Raw genomic sequence first — 22,237 nt, 5'->3', positions numbered from 1 at the left:
TCCAGCAGAATCACTCATGGTGGACACCTCGCCACAGGAGCTCCAGACGAAGACAGGCTGGCAACAGAGGCCAACACGAGCCAAAGAAAGCGCTATGGATCTCAGAATAGTGTTCAGTCTTCAGGCCACTCGAGGAACCCTGGTGGTGTAGTGACTGTGAGTCCAGGTGCCAAGTGCAAGGTCAGCAGTTCAAAGCCACCAGCCGATCCATGGGAGAAAAATGGAACTTTTCAATCCCTTAAAGAGTTGCAGCATTGGAACCCCACAGGGGCCGCTCTGCTCTGTCCTACAGTCTCGCCATGCGTGGGCACAGACTCGATGGTGGGAAGTCAGGCCACTTGCTCAGAACCTGCCATCAGGGAGAGCCATTATGTAGAGAGGGACATCATGGGGGCTATAACGGAGGGCCAGCAAGAAAGAGAGTGAGAGAGAGAGAGAGCGAAAGAGAGCTCTTTCCAGTTGGACAGACAAAATGGCCACAATAATGGACAACAGTGGATGGTAATATATGGACGATCGGGAGCATGGTACAGGATCTGGCAGTGACCCCTGCTGTACACAGTTGACCTGAGATGCAGCCCGCTCGAGAGCCACTAGCAGCACAGAGAAAATGGTGGGACCGGGCAGGAAGCTGGCTACTCCGAGGAAGATTAGAAAAATGGGAGACAAGTGAGAGGTAAACTGAGGCACAGGGAGACGGACAAAGATAACTGAGAGGACAAAGGGAGAGCAGAAACAGAAACAGCTTTATTGGGTGGGGGGAGATCCTGGACGAAGCCCCATGGTCTAGCAAGTAGCCCAGAGGAATGGTGGGCTCTGTCTGGGGTCTGGGTTCTTAAAGGAAAGTGGGGAGAGGGGTGTGTGTGCTGCAGCAGCAGCAAGGTTTATGGCCCAGGATGTAGTCTGCCAGCTCTGGCCGGCAGGCCGACTGGTTCTCAAGGAGTCGGGCACTGCAGGCATTGTTTTTTGGTCTCCTCATTTCAGGGGGGCAGCTGCTGACTTCCGGGGACATGCAGGGAAGCGGGACCCTGACCTGCTTCAGCTCAGCCCAAACAACAAGGTCACAAGAAATAGTATTTCTGAACCTGCATTGGAGCTGAGGCAGGGCACCCTAGGTTGTCGTGCCACCCGTCAATGTCTCACTCGTGCAAACGAATGCTGTCATTTGGGACAGATCTGAAGTCCACTGACAACAAGGAACCTCAGTGGCACAATGGTTAGATGGGTTGGTAACCAAAAGGTTGGAAGTTCTAAGCCGCCTGGGGGGCCATGGGAGGAAAGACCTGGTGGCCAATAAAGACCACAGCTGAGAAACCCTATGGGGCAGTTATACTCTATCTTTTGGAGCACGGAGCATCAGAACTAGCTGGATGACACACAAGACCAAGAAAAATTACAGACATGTACCTATGTGCATATATTTATATATGATGATAGATCTGTGTGCATATATTTATAGGTTTAGTATTAAGGTAGCAGATGGACATTGGGTCTCTACTCAAGTACTCCCTCAATGCAAGAACACTGCTCTATTAACCTGGCATTCCATGATGGTCACCTTCCTGACACCATCGCTGAAGACCAAGCTGGTGCTTAAGCAAATGTGGTGAAGAAAGCTGATGGTGACAGGCTATCAAAAGATATAGCATCTGGGGCCTTAAATGCTTGAAGATAAACAAGGGGCCATCTAGCTGAGAAGCAACAAATCCCACATTGAAGAAGCCTACCAGCCTGTGTGATCACAAGGTGTCAAAAGGATTAGGTATCAGGCATCAAAGACAAAAAATCATATCATTGTGAGTGAGGGGGAATGCAGAGTGGAGACCCAAAGCCCATCTGTAGGCAGGTGGACATCCCCTTACAGAAGGGCCACAGGGAGGAGACTGAGCCAGTCAGGTGCATTTTAGCACCGATGAAACATATAACATTCCTCCAGTTCTCTAATGCTTCCTCCCCACCCCACCCCCACTATCATGATACCAATTCTACCTCACAAATCCAGCTAGACCAGAGCATGTACACTGGTACAGATAAGAGCTGGAAACACAGGGAATTCGGGACAGATAAACCCCTCAGGACTAATATTAAGAGTAGCCATACCAGGAGGGTAAGGAGAAGGTAGGGGAGATTGGGGAAACTGATCACAATGATTTACATATAACCCCCTCTCTGAGAGATGGACAACAGAAAAGTGGGTAAAGGGAGACATCAGAGAGTGTAAGACATGAAAAAATAATAATAATTTATAAATTACCAAGGATTCATGAGGGAGGGAGGGTGAAGGAGGGAGGAGGGAAATGAGGAGCTGATACCAAGAGCTCAAGTAGCAGGAAAATGTTTTGAAAATGATGATGGCAAAAAAAAAAGAGAAAGAAAATGATGATGGCAACAAATGTACAAATGTGCTTACACAACGGAGGATGTACGATTGCAATAAGAGTTGTATGAGCTCCCAATAAAATGAGTTTTTTTTTAAAAAAAAAATGAATGGTTGAGACGTTCTTTAGCAAACCATATCGCCTTAGAAATTGGAATAGAGTGACAGAACTGCAAAACCACCACTTTGCAGGCAGCAGTGGCCCCGCTGACCTCAGATGCACGGAGACGGACGTTGAGGGGAACCGCTGCAGTGGGCGGGTCAGGGTCCACTTATAATGGACAGATGCATTTTCCCTCGTGGATATGACACACGTAGGGTTCCCCGGACACCTGGAGTGTTGAGCAATCGAGTGAGAAACCACCACATTGAGCCAATGTCGTATTGGGACTCTCGGTCTCATCACTGTTTCTAGGAAAGCCAGGGGCTGTATGGACAAGTGAGAAGTCCTGGTCTTAACAACGGCTGGGTATCCCACCACTTAGGCAGCAGGTTGGCAGGCTGAACCCCCCACCCCCAAGGACCCTCACAGCAGGAAACCATGGCTATCTGATCCTCCAAAGCCTGTTGTTGGTGGGTAGCAGAATGGCCCTTGGCCTCAATAAATGCATTATTCTGAAACACCCTAGGGGCCAAGGAGAGCAGATGGGTCCTTTCTCTAAGACAGTGAGGGGGCATTAGAAAGAGCTGAAAAACCCCAAAGCGAAGACCACCGCCATCAATGGTTTCTGCTCCACTGAGTCCCATGGTTCCGAGGAGGCTCCCGGGCACTTTCCCAGGCTGTTGATCTCGGCAGAAGCCAATTGCCTCATGGTTTTCCCAAGGAGCTGCTGGTGGATTTGAACTGACAACCTTTCAGTTAGCAGCCGTACCCTCTAGTCACTGCTCCAAGATAAGCATGCCCTGCCTTCCAACTCAGAGGTGCCTGTGGGAGCAAAAGACTTTGGAGAAACACCATATTCTTCCAGAATGTGGTGGGTGCAAGGGCAGGACCGCCAGGTGACTGTGGCTGCACACAGAGGCTCAGGTGACCTCAAGGTCCAGAGGTACAGCAGTGGCATCGACCCTAATAACGTCCTCACCTGGGCAGGAAGTTGTAGGGCCCAGGAGATAAGGGGGCAGGACTCAGAGACCCCTCTGTAGCCCTCAGCCTGGGCAAAGCTCCAGGAAACAAGGTCAGGACCCTCTGACCAGATGTCCCCTCTGCCTCTGGATCTGCAGCCTCCTCTCCTTCTCCCCACCCTGCAAGGAACAAGCCCCAGCATAACCCTGGGGGAGCAGGGGCCGGTTCAGAGGTAGCTTCTACATCACTCTCCGACCTGGGGACTGTGTTGAGCTTGACCCAACTCTCCGTGAGCCCCCAGCTCCAGGTGACTCTCACTGCTTACTGCAGGGAATCTCAGGTCTGACTCTCTGGACAGGCTCTTGCCTACTCAAACTAGGCTTCAAGACGGCCCCAGCCGAGGAGAGAGGACCAGGCCCTATGAACCAGAGCTCTGTCCCTCACCTTCCTGCTTCCTCTCTCCAGCTCTAGCCAGGGCCTCTCCACCCACTGCCGTCCCTGCCTCTGAGCTTAAAGAGGTGCCTGCCATCACCCCAGATAACTGAGAGATCTCCTCCCTGGATGGTCATATCTCACCTGGCAGCCTGGCGCCCCACGTGGGTGCCTGCTGGGTGGGAGCTGGTTTGTCCAGAATGAGTGAAAGTCCCATGGATGGCAGCTAGCTGCCTTTGTCCTGCCGGCCGAGCTCCTGGCTCGGTCCTCATACAAAGAGCTTCTAATCCTTGCCAGTTATGCCACCTTTTCTTAGGGAAGCACACTCCCCTTCACCCCTGCCCCCGGTCTCCACTGTGTCCTGGCTTCCCCATTCTCCACTCACTCCCAGTTAGGAGTCTGTAAGCTGTGTTTTCAGCATGAACGAGATGATTCCATCTTCACCAAACTTAGCTTTCTTCCATCCTTGCCCTTCCTCTTCCCCAGGCCAGACTCTAGTCCTCTGCCCGAAGGCCAAGGCTATGTCCTGGCTGAACCAGCTCCTCGTCACCAGACTCCATCCAGAGGGCACAGCCCCACAGGGAGTCCAGTGCTGGCCACTCTAACCCACTGCCCTGAGCCCACCACTGGTCTGCCAATGTGTCCCTCTGGGGTGCCTACAGAGTCCTTTGCAGTGGCCAGGTTTTAAAGGAATGTCCAGATTAAGAGAGATGAGGCAGAAAGGTGACCTACTTCTGAAAATCAGCCACCAGAAACCTTGTGGATCAAACAGAACAGGGTCTGATGCAGTGCCGGGAGCAGGGCCCCAAGGCTAGAAGGCATTCAGGACAAACACAGACTGAGTAGACCAAACCTGGTGATGGTGTTGTGGGATAAGACAGCATTCAGCCTTGTCCTTCAAGGACCACTTTGAGTCAGGGTGGACGGATGACCACTCACGACAGATGGATACTGTGGTGGCTGCCACAGGACACTCCAATGAGAATGATCATGAGGATCGCACAAGGCCCAGGATGTTTGTTTCCTTCTGATGTACATCGGGCTGCAAGAGGTGAGGCGTAACCTTCCCTGGGCCACTGATCAACAAACAGCAACATGTGTACACAGGGAGCCGGTACACAGGATCCAGTACACAGGGAGCCAGCACACAGAGAGCCGGTACACAGGGAGCCGGTACACAGGGAGCTGGTACACAGGAGCCAGTACACAGGGAGCTGGTACACAGGAGCCAGTACACAGGGAGCTGGTACACAGGGAGCCAGTACACAAGGAGCCAGTACACAAGGAGCCAGTACACAGGGAGCCAGTACACAGGGAGCTGGTACACAGGGAGGTGGTACACAGGAGACAGAAGATAGAGAGCCAGTACACAGGGAGCTGGTACACAGGGAGGTGGTACACAGGAGACAGAAGATAGAGAGCCAGTACATAGGGAGCCGGTACACAGGGTGTCATTTCAGGAGCCTGTGAAAAGAAACTGGGAAGAAGACCACCAGAAGTAATGTACCTTCATCTGATACAATCGATGATGGAAAAAGAGGACCCTGGATTGGCCCAGGACCTGCCATTGTTGGGTTCTGTTGTTCTGCTCTACCGGGGGCTCACTGTGACTTGTCACCCACCTGATGGTGGGGGTCACTGTGACTTTGTGCCCTCTTGATGGCAATTGCACATGAAACTATTGCCTCCCAGGGCTAGTGTTTCCTTTGCCTGGAGACCAGAGCAGGTCAGTGCCCGGCTGCTCCCGCAACTGGACATTTTGATCCAAGATTCCATGAAGGGACCCTGATGGCAGCAGGGAACAAAGGGGAACTGGATTCCAAATCCCCATGGAGCCCAGACTTGGTGGCATCACAGAGGATGGACGAATCCCTGAGATCCCTGCCCTCAGACCATCCCTCACCTTTAAACCCAAACTGTGCCTACAGTCTCCTTTCAACCCAGCACTGTCCTCCCTTGTTTGCATTCAGTGAAGCAGGCCTGCCTGCAGCCACGTGGGCTTTTAAAGATCTGGCTTTGGGAGGATCGCCGTGACAGCAGCAGCTCTGAAGGCGAGCTAGGGAGTCTTGGGGGCATGAGTTCATGCTACTGGGGATGGGGGGTGGGGGGTTGCTGGGGGATGGTTTGGGGAAAGCCATGAGGATGGTGGGGCACGCTGAAGACATCCTCCATGTCATGGAATTTACCTGCAGAAATCCTTGCGTCAGGGTGTCTTTTGCTGCATGTACTTTCAACAGTTAAAAAAGAAAGAAAGAAAAAGAAAACCCAAGAACTCAGCACCGGTGAAGTTGGCAGGGCTGGTCCTTGCGAAAGGCTGGGGTGCAGCTTGATACCTGCTGACTCCCCTGAAAGCTGCTCGCTCCCTCTTCTCGCCCATGCACTCGCTCGCTCGCTTGCTCGCTCGTGCAGTAAGAACTCGTTGAAGGTCACTGCATGTCAGTCCTCATTAGAAGCCAGCTTGTTCAGTGGATGCTCGTGTACCACACTCACATGGCACATAGCCAAGGAGAAAATCAGCCTGTGTCAGTAGTGAGGGCTATGGTGCCCAGCTGGGGTCCCATCTCTGCTTCTTCCTGTCTTGCTGGATTCTGGCAATGGGAGGCTCAGCACTGCCTGTCATCTCAAAAAGGGGCCCTTTATGGCCGATGCCCGTCTGTCCACATCAGCTGATGTTAATCGGTGCTAGCTCCTCCTGCCTTTCAGGAAGGACATCTGAAATGCATGGACAATCGGGCCATTTGATGAGATGACGGTCTCCCTGGAGCACCATTTGACTCATTCTGTGGTTGGCATCGTTGGGTGGCATTCGGTGAGTTCTGACCCATGGTGACCCATATGATCTAAGAGGACTGCTCCACAGGGCGGCTGAGGCTGGGGTTGCTATGGGCCACCACTTGGCTGTCAGAGTGCCATCCTGTGTTACTTGAGGGTGGCTGACATGCTGGAAGCTAGGCCCTCCAGTACCTCAAACAGTGGAGTCACCCAAAGTGACCCGGTTTCACCAGAGCTTCTAAACGCATACAAGCTACTTCTGATATGACCATAGGGAATGAAAACCCCATAGACAGCAGTGAGGCATTTTATAATACAGCGCCTGAAGTTGAGCCTCTCAGATCAAAAATACAATGGCGGCCGAGCAGCTTCCTCCAAGGAGAGCTGACTATCCAGATGTGGGTGCAACCAAGTCTTCCGGACCTCCACTTGAGGATGGGGTGACACACAGCAGGCATCCACCAGTCACTGGAACATACACAGTATGACTCTAGGAGACAGGGAAGTTGTGAAGACTTGAAGATGGGCACGCTGGCATGAGCGAGCTGCATTGGATTGGCATCGGCCTTTTGGAATCAGACACATGTCCGCTATATTGTGCTGGGCAGGACACATCGAAGAGAAACGGCATCCCATCCAAGTCCAAAGTCTTCAAGAGCTGTCCTGAAGTACAACACGACCCCCACCTATCAGGAAGACCAGTGAATGAGACTGTTATTCAAGTGTGTGGAACATCTGTGAATACCAAAGACATTTACTGACATCTGCCGCATAACATTGATCAAACATGTGCACAGGCTGTCTTGATCATGAGCGGGCATTCTGAATGCTCTGGAATAAAAAAGCCTGAAACAAAGAAGGAGCAGTAGTTGTGAAATGTGGCCTTGGTGACAGAAATGGAGATCACATGACAGGATGCAGCACGACAAAGAGCCCTCACCTTGCACACATCTTTTACTAACAACATAAACAGCCATCATGTAAGTGGCCCTTGTATGTTAATGGGATACGCAATCTCTAACAGACTACTTATGTTGAAAACGACAAGGGAGATGTTGTCTACCATCTGTCAGAACAAGACTAGGAGTGCACTGTGGAGCAGACCATCAATTGCTCATATGCACATCCAAGTTGGAGCTGAAGAAAATTCAAACAAGCCCACGGGAGACAAAGTATAGCCCTGAGGATATCTCCCCTGCATTTGGAGCCCTTCTCCAGAAAGATTCGCTGTGTTTTATACCGATCACCAGATTAGTGTGAGATGACATCAAGCGCGGCATAGGTGATGAAAGCAGAAGGCCATTTGAATGACAGGCTAGAAGGAGAAGGTAGAAATGGATGTCCTGAGAGACTCCGACATTTGTTCTTGAATAAAGAGAAGCTTTATAAAGTGTCTGGAAAAATGATGAAGTTGATGAGCTGAAACAAAGTCTTGAATGACCACTTAAGAAGACAATGTGTCTTTCTGAAATATTCCCCAAAAATGTGTGAACCTTTTAAAGATAGAACACCCCAAAGGAAGAGAGTATGGAATTTGCCAAGGTGAAATAAGTTGAGGAAACTTTAAGCCATGAGTTGCAGTATGCAGAAGAATCTTGTGGACCAAAAGACTGAAAGACGCAGGAAATATCGAAGGGTGTGAAAATACATAGAGTCGCACTACCCCAAATCTTTGATTGACGTGCAACCAATTAAGGAAGCAGCATCCGAGTGAGAGCAAGGTATTGAGAAAAGGAGTCCAAGTTTCACTGGAGACACAAAGGAAAAGCAAATCTCTAGAGGAACTGGCAACATGCCGATGAGGTTTCGGCAAGCGGATGGAGCGCTGGAAGACTCACTGCTCTGTGCCCACACTTGGAGGGCAGCTGCCTGGCCAACCGATGGGAGGGTTGTTGCCAGGTGTTCCCACTTCAAAGAAAGGGAGCCTGCAGGACGTGGACATTATCAAGCTGTGCCATTAATATTGCACAAAAGCTAAATTTGTCAGAAGCTAAGAATGGTTTTGACAGTCCATAGGCACTTTGGAGAAGCTGAATGCATATGTAGAGAAGGATGTGAGGGAGATCATTGCCAGTGTAAAGTGGATCTTGGCTGAAAGGACAGATTAAAGGAAAGATGGATCTTACCATTTATTGAGAAGCATTCGACGTGTGGATCACAACAGATTACAGTTAACCTTGAGAAGCATGTGAATTGTGGGCCCTTGCTTGTGCTCCCGTGGAATCTGTACACAGAACAAGATAGAGCAAGAGAATGCTGTGTGACTTTAAATCAGCGCAGTGATGTGCCAGGGTGATGTCCTTTCATGATCCTGCAGTGTAGTGGTGACACGCTGGGCTGTGATCCGCATGGTCGGCGGTTTGAAACCACCAGCAGCTCTACAGAGAAACCCCGGGCTTTCTACTCCCGCTACAGTCTCAGAAAATCCATGGTGGGTCGTTGTGAGTCAGTATTACTCAATGGCAGTGAGTTTAGAGTTTTTGTGCTTAATTAAATCTCTGTGTGGATAAAATAATCCGAGAACGTGGACTAGATACAGAATGCAGCGTGGGGATTGGAGGAGGACCTGGAACAGCGATGAAATGCAGCAGAAACCATGGTGCTTGCTGAAAACGAGGAGGGTGAAGCGCTCACTGATGAAGATGGAAAGCTACAGCCTTCCATGTGGGCTGTTGTTGTTGTTGGGTGCCATCCAGCCCAGGAAACACGGCCTGGTCCTGCGCCATCCTCATGGAGCCACTGTTGGAGACACCATGTCAATCCACCTCCTTGAGGGTCTTCTTCCTCATTGACTTCACCAGGCACGGTGTCTTTCTCCAGGGACTGCTCTCTCCTGGAAACATCTCACATCCAAAGTACGTGAGCCGAAGACTCAACTGTCGTGAAACATCATCCAGTCTGTTCTGATTCATCAGGACCCTCTGTATGAATGAATGAATGAATGAATGAATGAATGAATGAATGAAAGAAACCCGTCCTCGCAAGGAGCCCCTGGGGGCAGCCCCTGTGTCCATCCATCTTGTTGAGAGTCTTTTTTTACACCCCTCAACTTCAGAAGCACGTTGTCCTTCTCCAGGGTCTGGGTTCTCTTGAAAGCATGTCTAAAGTACTCCGACAGCATCTCACCACCACCCCTTTCCCTCTAAGGAGCGTCCTGGCCACATTTCTTCCCAGACAGATCTGCTTGTTCTTGTGGTGGTCACTAGGACATTCAGTCTTCCTCGCCAGAGCCACGGTGCCAAGCACTGCTTCCTCCCCAGTCTTTCCTATTCACTGTCACCTTCACATGGTTGAAAATATCAGGGCAGGAAGGACAGCCAGAGGAGGCTGGTGTCCACCTGCAGGAACGTCAGGCTCAGGAGGGCTTCCTGGGAAGGGGCGCATCAGACCAGAATTGATGGTGCAAGCAGGGGGCACGCTGCCTGCTCACCGAGAGGCTCCAGGACCACCGAGAGGTGCCTCAACAGAAAGTCCTGTCATCGAGTCCTGAGAAACCATCCTGTGTAAGCTCCCTGCAGCGGTTCCCCGGACACACAGGCAGGAGCCAGACTCCACCCCCGAGCGACTGGAAGGAGAGCGCGGCCCAAACACCGGGCACTCCCACTTCGGTCCAGCCACTAGGACTCACGAGGGCCCGAGAGGGCCGAGGCAACCGGCCCCAGGCTTTCACAGGCTGCACAGCATCCCATAGCAGAGGCTTCGTCTTGCTCCTGGGGGGCTGCTGGAGGGTTTGGCCTGCCCAAGGGCCCTGGCAGCATCATGCTTGTAAGTCCGGGTGCTGACTGCAAGGTCAGTAGGTTGAAACTACCAGCTGCTCAGAGGGAACAAGACCAGGCTTTCCACTCCTATCAGGGGCGCCCGTCTCCGGAAGCCACAGCTGCAGTTCCCCTGTGCCCTCCGTGTGGCTGTGAGTTGACATGACTGGAGGCAGTGACCTCTCAGTGAACAGCCCCTGCACCACCAGGGCTGCTCATGGGACAGGACAGGGGATGAGGGCACCAGAGGCTCCCGGGTTCAAATTCCACCATCTCTGGTTTGGAATGACAGCCTGGGGCCCCCGGCCAGGTGCCCTGCTTCTCCCTCCAGAGACTCAGTGAGCACACGCTTGCTTTTTCCTTCAGGTCACCGCCACCGACACCCATTTACAAAGTGACCCTGGAGTCGCTGGCCCTCAGGGATGGCCGTAGGACCCCCAGCCCGAGGTCTGGAGCCCTCCCTCAGCCTTGCACAGAGACGGAAGCTCTGCCTACCAGCATCATGCTCAGTCTGGAGGACTGTGGCTGGACAACCTCATCTTGGTTTTTTCCCCAACCGGTAATCGAAGAGACGATGGTCCCACCTCTACCACAAAACCAACACATCCGAGTGGTTGAGACCTCTTACAAATCGCCATGTTTATTCCATGGCGACAGCGAAAAAGCAGATCCCTCCACAGAGCCTAGGGCCCTTTTGAGAGTGGGTGGGACAGGGCTGGAAAAGCGTTTGGTGAGTGACAGAAATGACAATGAAAAAGGCGACGCCACTGTTGTGGAGTCCCTTCTGGCTCATCGAAGCCTTCCAGGACAGGGTGGCCCCGCCCTGCGGGTTCCTGAGCCTGCCAGTCCTTGCAGGGACAGGACCCCCCGTAAAGCCTCTGAGGGATTCACACTGCTGAATTCCTGGTGAGCAGATCAGTGCTTACCCCAGGCCGCCACCACCAGGGGTCCTTTGGAGAGAGATGGGAAGGCGTCAATCAGTCTGCGGACAGCGGCAGAAAGCCACAGCGCTTGCGGACTAAGGCCAGAGCAAGTGGGCAGCAGGGGGGTGTTTTAATAGAACAAAACACGGCAGAAACATAAATGGGCGGGAAGAAAAGGCTGGGGGAGCCCATCAGGCCCATCCTCTGTGTGCAGGATGGTCGGGCCATGGCTGTTTCATTTCGGCACAGTCTCATTAAAAGTCACAGTGTGCGCGTTAGTTCACGCCGCGGAGAAGGAGGGCCGTTAAGGACACGCGTCCCATCGCTAGCGCTCAGCGCTTCGGAAGGCGTTTGGGGAGGCGTGTCGGTTTCTGTATGGTCTGCATGTTTTCTAATCAACCGCTACTACTTGGATAATTAAAAAAGTGGGGGTGGGAATGACACGGAGAGAGCAGAACGCAGGACTCTTCCCTCCTAAGGTAAACGCCGATGCTGGCTGGCTCAGGTCGTCAGGTAAATGAGCTGTTCGTCTTTATCTCATTTGCTTAAAACGCGGGCGAGTTGAGGCATCGCTGGCGAGTTCCTCACGCTCCCTGGTGCCAGGGGTCCTGCGAGCACTTGGCCCTCTACTGCTTCATGAAATCCTCTGAGCAGCTTTGGGAGGGAGGGCCTGGGCAGGGCCTCCGAGTCAGGAATGGGAGGAGTGGGGTGACAGAGGCACGGGATTTCCTCAGGGCCCCAAAGGTCCTGCGAGAGCCTCGTGGGACCCCCAGTTGGTACCCACAGCAGGGTGGGCTACTCCCCAATGGCTGGACACCTGAGCCCACCCGGAGGTGCCTGGAAACCAAGCAATGACATTTTTGACCACCTCGTCCTCTTGTGAGGCAGTGACCAAGGAGGACTGAAGAAGAATACGTGCCTTCTAATCACGGCGCTGGGCTATTGAAAGCATCCTGGGCTGCCAGGAGCTAGAACAAACTGTCTTGGAAGAGGTGTAGCCAGAATGCTCCTGAGAGGCAGGGATGGGGAGACATCCTCTCATGTACCTGGACGTGCTGTCAGGGAGACAGACGCCAGTCCCTGGAGAAGGACACCGTGCCTGGTAAGGTGGAGGGGAAGTCCCAAAGGAAGACCTTTCCTGAGGTGGATCCATGTGGAAGCTGCAAGAATGGGCTCAAAGACACCTCGGCTGGCGGCCTGGCAGAACATGAACTTGGATGTTCCCGGGGTCCCTGTGCATCAGATCCAGCTTGGCGGCACCTAACAGCCACAGAGGTGCTCAGAAGAAAGGGCTGGCGATGCCTTTCCCAAAACCAGCCACCGGGCATCCCACCAAGGATGGTTCTACTCCGTGGAGCCGCTGGGAGGGAAGGTAACTTGCCCCTGTCCAGTGGTTAAGTCATGGATGAGAGAGCTCACCTGGCAGCCCCCCAAAACGGCCCCCAATCGAGCACTGGCAGTTAGGTGGTAGCATTTCTGCCTTCCCCATGGGAGATCCTCTTTCCAACCCCAGCCCGTACTCCCCAGGCACAGACTTGGGAGGCTGGCACGTGGCTGGGATGCTGAACACCACCGATTCCATGAGCTTCCAGCCTGCTGTGGACTAGGGAGAAAGTCCTCCCCCCCCCCCCCCACCTGCTGCTGTCCTTGTTCAGTTCCCACTTTTGGCTCCCCCGTGTACAGTGGAGCAAAACACTCTCTGGAGAGGGGCCCTCTCTGTTCCTAAGTCGGAGCCCCTGGCTTCAGCCCCTGTGCCAAGCAACCTCTCCCTCTCTACTTGCAGAAAAACCAGCCATTGAGAATCCTGCCTAGCGCGGTTCCACTCTGACGCCAGAGGGGGCGCCCTGAGGCAGAGCCAACTGGACTTCAAGGAGACGCTGACGCTGTCCTGGTGACCAGAAGAAGCAACAGACCTGTCTTGGAAGGAAGGCTCCTTGGAGGAAAGACTGGAGATTTTGCCTCAAGACCTTGGGACCTGTTTCAGGAGAGACCAGTCCCTGGAGAGGGACATTGGAGGGCAGGAAAAGATGAAATCCGTGGATGAGATGGATGGATCACGACAACAGGTCAGGATGGTGCGGGCAGGACCGGGCGGTGTTTCCCTCTGTTGCCCTTAGAGTCGCTGTCACCTCATAGAACAACAGTGACCGGCCGCCGCTGTCCTGAGAGCCCTCCGGGGGCAGACCCATGCCTCCTGCAGCCTGCCCCCATCAGTCTCTGGATGGGGTGAGTGCTCCATCTATGCCAGCTTCTCTCTCAGTACCTGCCACAGGTGCCTGCCCAGGCTGGGGCTCATCACTCTCATTCTCTCTCTGGGAATAAAATACTAGAAAACCCTGGAAGCCAAAGGGAACTACCTCAGTGACTTTCGGAGGCCGCACTTCCCAGCAGTGGCTTGGCAGCCTGCTTCAGGATGGGCACCTCAGACCTTGGACAGAACACAGGGTGGCCCTACAGTACCAGGCAGAGCCTCCCAAGCAGCCAGGGAGCAGCAGTCTGGCTGCTGCTGTGACCTGCCAGGGTGGGCTGCAGGCAAAAGCTGGGCATCTTTCCAGGGCATCCTCCTGAAACCTAGGGCCCTGTGTGGACCGACTGGAATCCATAGTTTCCAGCTCAGCTTTGCATCCACAATGCTCCCCATCACGAGTCCAAGGAGCCCCCATGCACCATCCACACTACTGGGCAGGGTCCTTGTTGGCCACTGCAGGTCTTTGCAGCTCCCTCAGCCAGCTCCTCAGAAACCGCGCTGGGAATGAATGTTTCCCCCCGAGCAATGCCAGCCCGTCCAATTACTGTGTTTCCAGAGAAAAATTAAAATCCAAATTGAAATCTCCTTTTCCCTTGTAAATTCAAAACCAAAGAAATTAAAACCCACAATCCTTCCATCCGCAATTTCGTTCCTTGAGCTTTGTGTCAGCCCTGGCCCAGCCTTCCTCCAGCAGCAGCTGCGCCCGGGGCTCTCTCCTTCTGGACAGGACAGGGCGCTCGCCAGCACTCGCCTTGCATAGCCAGAGTGCAGCAGGCCCCACCCCAGCAGCACAGGGCTAGTCCAAGAGGCAAGCCGGAGCCCTTGGTTCAGCCAGGACAGACTCACGACTGCTGTGGTGTTGGGGCATCTCTGGCAACCGCTGTGCCCAGCCAGCTGTGCAGCCTTCCTCCTCTTGGCTGCCCCTGCGCTTTATGAAGCATGGTGTCTCTCTCTGGGATGGGTCCTTCTTGGGGACATGCTCAGAGTATGGGAGGCAGAGTCCCAGCATCCTTGCTCCTAACACTGAATTCTCAGTGTTCTTCTCCCAGCATCGATGGGCTCTTGCTTCTGGCAGCCCATCGTGGTTTCATATCGTCATCCAAATCATGTATCAAATGCATCCGTCTCCTCTTGTCTTCCTCATTTATCGCCCAGTTTCCACAGGCCAAATTCAAAGTCAACCCTGTTGCCATGGAGTTGCTTTCTCCTCATAGCAACCATAGGCATTACAGAATAGAAGCCCTGAGGCCTTCATCTTGGCAGCACCCCATTGCCAGCCCTTTCTTCTGCAGCACCCGTGGGTGTGTTGGAGCTGCCAACCTTCTTGTTAGCTGTGGCGGTCACGCTGCTCTCCCTACCCAAGGGCCTAGGCCTTGAAGGTGCTATTGGGTAGGTTGTGTGGGCTGTAGGGCTACTCCTTTGTCTTAATCCGTTGAAAGTAGGACAGTGACAGAAGCAGGGTCACACACTGGGGAGGCAGCATGTGAGGAAACACCTGGGAGTCAAGCAATACCAGACAGTGTTCAGGGCAACAGAAGTTGAAAAAGATGAAGGTGGGGAGCCCTTCCCATAGAGCAGAGGGAGTGGGAGAGAGGAAGTGAACAAAGGAGAGATAGTGAGGGGAAGGGAGGAGAAGGGAAGGTGGGGTGAGGTTCAGGGAGAAAGAGGGCAGAGAGGTGAAGAGGAGAGATGAGAGAGGGCAAGGGGGAGTGGGAAGGAGAATGAAGGCACCAGGGAGGGGAGAGGGAGGGGAGAAGAGAGACTAGCACTGTTGGTGCCCAGATTTAGACTTTCAGTCGCTGGGGCTAAGACAGCAAGGAGACCCTGTGGTGCTGCCAGGGAATCGGTGAGCTACTTCATTGCAAGGTCAGTGGATCAAACCCACCAGCCAGTTCTCAGGAGAAAGAGGCATCTTCTGCTCTGGTCATGAACACTAATCTTGGAAACACTCGACAGGAGAGTTGCCATGAGTCAGAGTGGACTTGAGGGCAATGCATTTGGTTTTGGGTTATTATCGAAGGCAAACAACAACAACAACAACATCAACAAATCCCTGTTCTATAGCTTGGGACCCTGTCTCCCTTCTGTGGCTACTCTGGCTATTTTGGTGCCTCCAAAGACCCTGCCTGTCCAGCTGTTCTGAGGAGAGGCCTCAGGCTCTCAGGCTCACCCACCACAACCTCACCCCAGCTTCCACCACTCATCTTTGGTTTGGCCCTTCTCCTGGCTGGCTGCCCTTTCCAAACCTCTTCCTGTGTCACTGTACTATGGATGAGCATCTTGGCACTGTCCCCTACTCCCTGGGGTTTCATGCCACGCTTTCCAAACACAGCATCACTTTCTCTGTTTCCTTCTTGAAGGGTATCTTCCACCCATGTGAAGATGAGTTGTTTTAGCTGTGTTCTCTAGAGAAATAATACCAAACCCACTGCTATCTGCACGAGGGTTATAAGTATACATGTTGAGAGGCTCATAAAGCAATAATGGAGGGCAAGTTCCAAAAGTCAGGTGCCAGGTTGAAGGCTTCTTCTGAGTCTTTGTATGCAGGAGCTGGTGAGTCCAAGATGAGCAGGTTAGATGGCAGGCTGCTGGCTGGCTGCAGAGGTGAATGATTCCCAGGGTGGTAGGTCAGATGGCAGCTGATGATGAGGACTCCCAGGATCCACAGGTCAGATGGCAGGCTATTGGCTCCAGCCCAAAGACTCAGAAGTCAGGTGATTAGCCAGTTGCAGGAACCAGACCCAGCAAAATAATAAGCAACCTTTTCCACCGAGGACACCTCTCTTGGAAGTAGACCACAGCCGTGAGGAGATCTATATTGGGCAATTGCCAGGTGTTAACTGTCCAATCAAAGAATTCTTAGCCCAGCCAAGTCAACACAAAATCTTCACTCCCACAGGGATCTTAAGAGGACAATGCCGGTCCTTTTCTAAGGACTGGTCCCCCTAATGGCGTGTCTGAAGCATTGGTGACCTTGGCAATACCACACCATAGGTTCCATTCTAGGTCACACAGTAAAATGTAACATCCCATTCAACTAAGTTGCACGGACTTTTTTGTTTCCAGGTGCATTTAAAAGTTATGGCTCCCGGGCTCTGCGGTTTACTCCGTATCCAGCAGCCAGAAGAAAACATTTGAAAGACTGGGGGAAGGTCCTAGATGTGACCCAGAGATGTGAAGAAAGCTCCCGCTGCTGAGGGTCTCATGGGATGGAAGATGGGGTGGGGTCCTGTTGGACTTGCCCAGGCAGGGTAACCACAAACATTGTTTGTTTGTTACCATGGAATTGCTAAGAAGCCCAGCGAGTCGGAGTGAAATAAAGCCAGGCCTGCTCATCATTGAGACCACATCTGGTCACCCTGGCTTCGAAAGAGAATTCTGGTTGGACTTCCTTCTAGACTGATGGGTAGTTCTGCCGATCCATGGTTCTTTCCAGATGCCTCAGCAGCAGAATCCTTCAAATACCTGCAATCAGCCTCCTCCCTCTTTGCCCTTGCCTGCCTTCTGCAGACCTATGAGACAAGGGCACATTTCACAGGCCTAGGGCTTGGGACCCAACACCTGCATCAGGGGGCACCCTTCAGCCCACAACTCGTGGCGAGGAGGGAGTGCCATGGGGCATGGACATCAGGTGCAAGGGTAGGTGGAAAGAGGTGACAGACCAGTGGTCTGACAAGGAAGGCAGGCCACGGGGCAGGAGGGGAGTCCATCTGAGGGCTGAGGGCCCGATGGTGCCATAGGGCTACGGATGAGACCATGATGTCCCCTCTGCCTCTATGGCCAGTGGAGGAACCCGAATGAGCGGCCACTGCTGACGTCAGGTGGCAGCAGAACTGCCAGATGGCGGTACCCGAAGTCTATTGATTAGTGGATCAATGTCAAGCTGGAGGGAGGTCCCCCGAGGCCTGCTCTGCCCTCACCCCAGGCCGCTCAACATTTCCATCAAGGCTGGGATAAAGGCATAACAGGCCTGCTTGTCAAATTTGCAGATCAAAGCTCAGAGGACGGCTAATGTGCTGGAAGAAATACTGTGGGCGCCGAAGGTCTCCTGACAAGCTGGGACAATGGACTGAAGTGAACAAGATGAAATTTAGCAAGGTTAAATGTAAAGGCCTGTTTTCTGGTTGAAGAAAAAAAAGAAAGAAAGAAAGAAAGAAAAAGACGAGGAAATCAACCGCAGACGTGTGAGACAGGGAAAGCCTGGGTGCCGTGCTGCTCAGCGTGCAGTGCAGAGCGGTAAAAGGCACCATGCGGTGTGGACAGCGGATTGAATGGGGTGTAGACCACATTTCTCATGCAGTGTGGCGTGGTCAAAGAGGCCTAAATGGAGCATGGCCAGTGATTCAATGCAGTGTAGACTGTGGATTCAATGCAGTGTAGACTGTGGATTTCGTGCAGTGTAGACTGGAATCAATGCAGTGTAGCTGGGGAAACACAGGCTAAAATGCAATGTGGCCGGTGGAATCACTGTGCTCAGTGTGGTGCTGCTGTTGGTTTCAATGCCACGTAGCCTGTGGATTCAATAGAGTGTAGCTTGGAGTTTCAATGAAGTATAGGCAGTGCTGGCATGCAGTGTAGACTGTGGGCCAGTGTAGAGTAGAATGGTAAAACATAGGCCTCAGTGCAGTGTAGACGATGGTTCCATGGGGTGTCGATGGTGGTTTCACTGTGGTACAGATTCTGGTTTTAATGCATGTGGACCTTGCATTTCTGTGTAGTGTGGGCTAACTTCAGTGTTGGGTTACACTCTGGGCCTCTATGTGGTGTAGACTGCAGTGTGGATCACACAGGCTTCAGCTTCACCACCATGCACACGTGGGATGACTGAGAGAGGAGCCACCTGTGGGTGGGACATGGTGGAACCCCCCCTCCAGAAGGACCCCTCCCTTCCAGAAGGGTCCTGGTGGGACTCCCCCTCCCCCTCCAGAAGGGTCTCGGTGAGGGAGAGCAGAGCCCTGCACCTGCAAAACCACAGCCCAGACTGGCATCATGCTCCCCAGGAATCACCTGCGGAACGGAGTGGCTGATGGAAGAGGGCAGCTGTCTGAGTGTGGACGGTGCTCTGCTTGCCACCCTCCAGCAAGGAAGCCTTCCTGTGGTCACCCTGCCTGAGGACAGGGGCCCTGGAGGAAGTGACAGCAGGCAGATGGCTGACTTCGCTGAAGGACAGGTTTTCTGACAAGAGCTGTTAAAGGTGGAGTGGCCACCTCAGGGGCGGGGCAGGGCGGGGGCTCTGCTGGCAGGGGTGTGCCGACTCTGGGGGTGCTGGCAGTGTCTGGGGACTGCCTCCCCAGCAGGTGGAGCCTCCAAGAGGGATCCAGCCAAGCTGCCCATCACAGCCTGGGGAGCGCTTGAAAGGCTTGAGGTCCAGGGTGCCCAGTTCCCCCCATGCCTGCCCCCAAACCCTGAGAAGGGTGGAGAGGGTTCCCAGTTATGCAAGATGGGTTCTCATCTTTACATCCTTTGGGGCCACTGCGAGGTTCCTTAAAGACCCACAGAGGGGGTCATTCTGCATGTGTCGGGGTTTGGGGAGGGCAGGAGGGTCTAAGTACACATTTCCTCTGTGTCAGTCTGGAAGGCAGGGGGTGGCTTGTCAGGAGGACACTATGTCATGGTTCTCAGGGATCCCAGCCTCCCTGGGAGCATTCTCAGCTGCTCACTCAAAGGTTGGAGGTTGGAGGTTGGAGTCCCGCCACGGACAACTCAGGAGAAAGGTCTGAGTGCAAAGTTTGCCATGAAAAACCCCACCCACAGAGCTCCGGTTCAGTGCGCCAGGCACACGGCCACCATGAGTCATAATCGACCCTAGCAACCAAGCAGCTCCTTTGGCCTCAGGGCCTCCCCAGAGCCACTGCCATGGAGTCCTCTTCCAGACTGCAGCGACTCTTCCAGACAGACAAGAACAGCCTCCCGAGGGCCCCCAGGCTGAGTCTATTTTTTTTTGTTTGTTTTTATAGAAGTAGACTACCTCATCTGCCTCCCGAGTAGTAGCTCATCAGTTCGAACCACCAACCTATTGGTTTATAGCCTACCATTCACCCACCGGGCCACCAGGGCTCCCCAGTGCCTCCCAGTCTGGGTCCACAGCTGCTCCAATGACCTGGTGATGGAGGTGGTAGGGGGGTGGGTGATTCTTCTCCTTAGCCCTCACCACCCGGGCACCCCTCTACACGACCTGCTGAGCCTCCAAGATGGGCCTGCCTCCCCCTGGCCTGAAAGAGCTCCACCAGCATGCTCAGAACCCTCATCAGCCTGCTCCTGAGGTCACCACAGGGCTGGGTGGACACAGACTTGGGCAGGTCTAGCTGGCACAAATTGTGGACAGCCATCTGTGGCCCTGGTATTAGTCAGCCAGGGAGCAGTGACAGGGCTAAGGTGACCCAAGATACCCAAGATACTTGGAAGGAGACCGGCCAAGTCTCTTATCTCAGTAACACAGAAGGTGGCCATCCAGGTGTACTGGCGCTGGAGGTCAGACAAGGTGACCTTAGTTGGCGTCTCTGCAACTAGAGTGTCGCTTAGGAGGGGGTCACTTTTGTGACATCAGTTTCCTGTGTGGCCTCTAACTTTCCTTCCACACCTTCTGCATGGCTTAGGGCTGGCGACTCTCCTGCCCTGTGCTGAGGTCTCAGGACACTCACAGGGGACCGAGGACAGGTGTTGACCCAAACGGCCCAGGTGGCACCTCCTCTGACTCCGGCCATGCTGACTCACCTGTGTGAGAGTAGAGGACCTGTGTCCTTTTGTCACCAGTCTGATTTCCACAAGTCGGTCACCCGGGCTTTCTGATTAGGTGCCTGCAGGTGGATTTGAATCACCAAGGTTTCAGTCATCAAGGGTTTGACCTTTGTGCCAAGCAGGGGTTCCCCAAACCGTTTCCTGTTGAGCCAGTTCTACCTCATGGTTCCCACCATGTATGTCCTTGACTTCATTCCAATGCATAGCGTCCCTGCATAGGGTTTCCAAGGCGGACGTGCCCCCAGGGTTTCTGAGACTCACTCTTCACAGGAGCACCAAGCCCTGCCTTTTTCCAGAGCAGGAACTGCTGGTTTTCAACTCCTGCCCCGGCTATTGGTTGCCCAAATCCAACCACACCGATGGTCGACAGTTCTGTAGCGCATTTAAAGACCGTTGGGCTGGCTAGTTCTCAATGTGCAGTGTTATCACACGAAATGATATCTCAGTAAACCACTACAAACAGAAAATCAGACCTGAAGCATTATGTAAACTAGGTGAACACCACATGGCTTGTGTGGATGGGGACTCGGGAGACTGCCCAGGACCGCTGTCTTTTAGCTCCGTCTTGCTCCTTCTTAGGGGCTGTCGCTGGCCACTGTCAAACAAACCCCGCAAGTGATCCAAGACCCTAGGTGTGAGCACGCAGAGCCGAGTGGGCATGGCCAGGGGAGTCCTCCTGGAGCCTAGGAGCACAGTCATTCCATCCCCAGGCCACCCCAAGTCTGCTGCAAGCTGACCACGTCTGATGGTAGGGGGGGCCTGCACGCGCAGAGCTCGGGCAGCCGTCGGGGAGCGCCCTGCCCACACAGGGCGGTCAGGTCCTGAGAAGGCTGCGGGCGCACAGATCCACCGTCTTGGGGATACTGAAGCCGAAGTGGCACAGAGGGTGATTTACCCAATAAGCATGTGCCGTCCCACAGCTGAGGAGGCTGAGTTCTGGGTGTGGGCTCCAAGGGCAGGCTTTCTGTGCGTGGTGGCAGCTCTGAAGAAGGTCCTTGTCTCTTCTGAGTTCCTCTTGCTCACTCCCTCCGCCATCTTCCCATAGCCCACATCGTCTTCTCTGCTTGTTCTTCCGTCTGTAGCCGAACCTGCTGCTTGCATATCCCCAGCGCAGTGGAGTCTAAGAGGAACGCTACGCCGATGTGGCTTCATTAGCATGACAAAGAACAGCCTGTCATCACATGGAATGATATCCATGTGTATAAAGGAAGCCCACCAGACTCGCTGCCTGCCTCCTGCCTCCCCTGATCCCCCACAAGAGCAGACATACCCCAACAGGGCTTCTCCTCCGACTGCTGCCTCGTGCTTGCATGGAATGGCTGACAGATTCCATCTGACAACTTTTCAATTAACCATTGCTCCACCAGGGATCCTCCCCCTTGTGGATGGGAGCTCAGGTTTGAAATACATATTTGGGGGGGAAGGTTGCTACCCAATCCTTAACACCCACCTTCTTCTCCCACTGGGGTGGTGAGCGTGCCAATTATTTTTCCACCTGTCTACTCTATTCCCCCACCCCTTGCCAATTTCCCTCGTTGTGGGAGGCTAAGCGACATCGACCAGGCCCATTTCAGATTGGGGCAGAGCAGAGAAGGAGCCAGTACCAACCTCACTGCCCGTGCGGAGTGTGACTGCAGGAGTTGCCATGGGGAAAGCCTATGGCCTTGCATATTTTTTTAATGAGTATGCTGCAGGAATCCTTGGTACACAACACTTAATACTTAGCGAACGATATATTACCGCTGCTCAATATTTATTTTAATAAATGCAAGAAAAAATCATCTATGGGCGATTTATTTGTAAATAAATGAACCAATTAGCTTGCTTGTGATTTACTTTTCTCGCGCAATCTGTATATTAGTTCCGCCCTTCCTGACACCATCTGTGCGCTCTGTGCCCCAGAGAGCACGCCCGAGTTGGCTCCGGTGC

Source organism: Tenrec ecaudatus, chromosome 6 (genome assembly GCF_050624435.1).
Source record: "Tenrec ecaudatus isolate mTenEca1 chromosome 6, mTenEca1.hap1, whole genome shotgun sequence".
Taxonomy (NCBI): domain Eukaryota; kingdom Metazoa; phylum Chordata; class Mammalia; order Afrosoricida; family Tenrecidae; genus Tenrec; species Tenrec ecaudatus.
The sequence above is the reverse complement of the archived record's forward strand: the minus strand, read 5'-3'. Positions refer to the sequence as shown.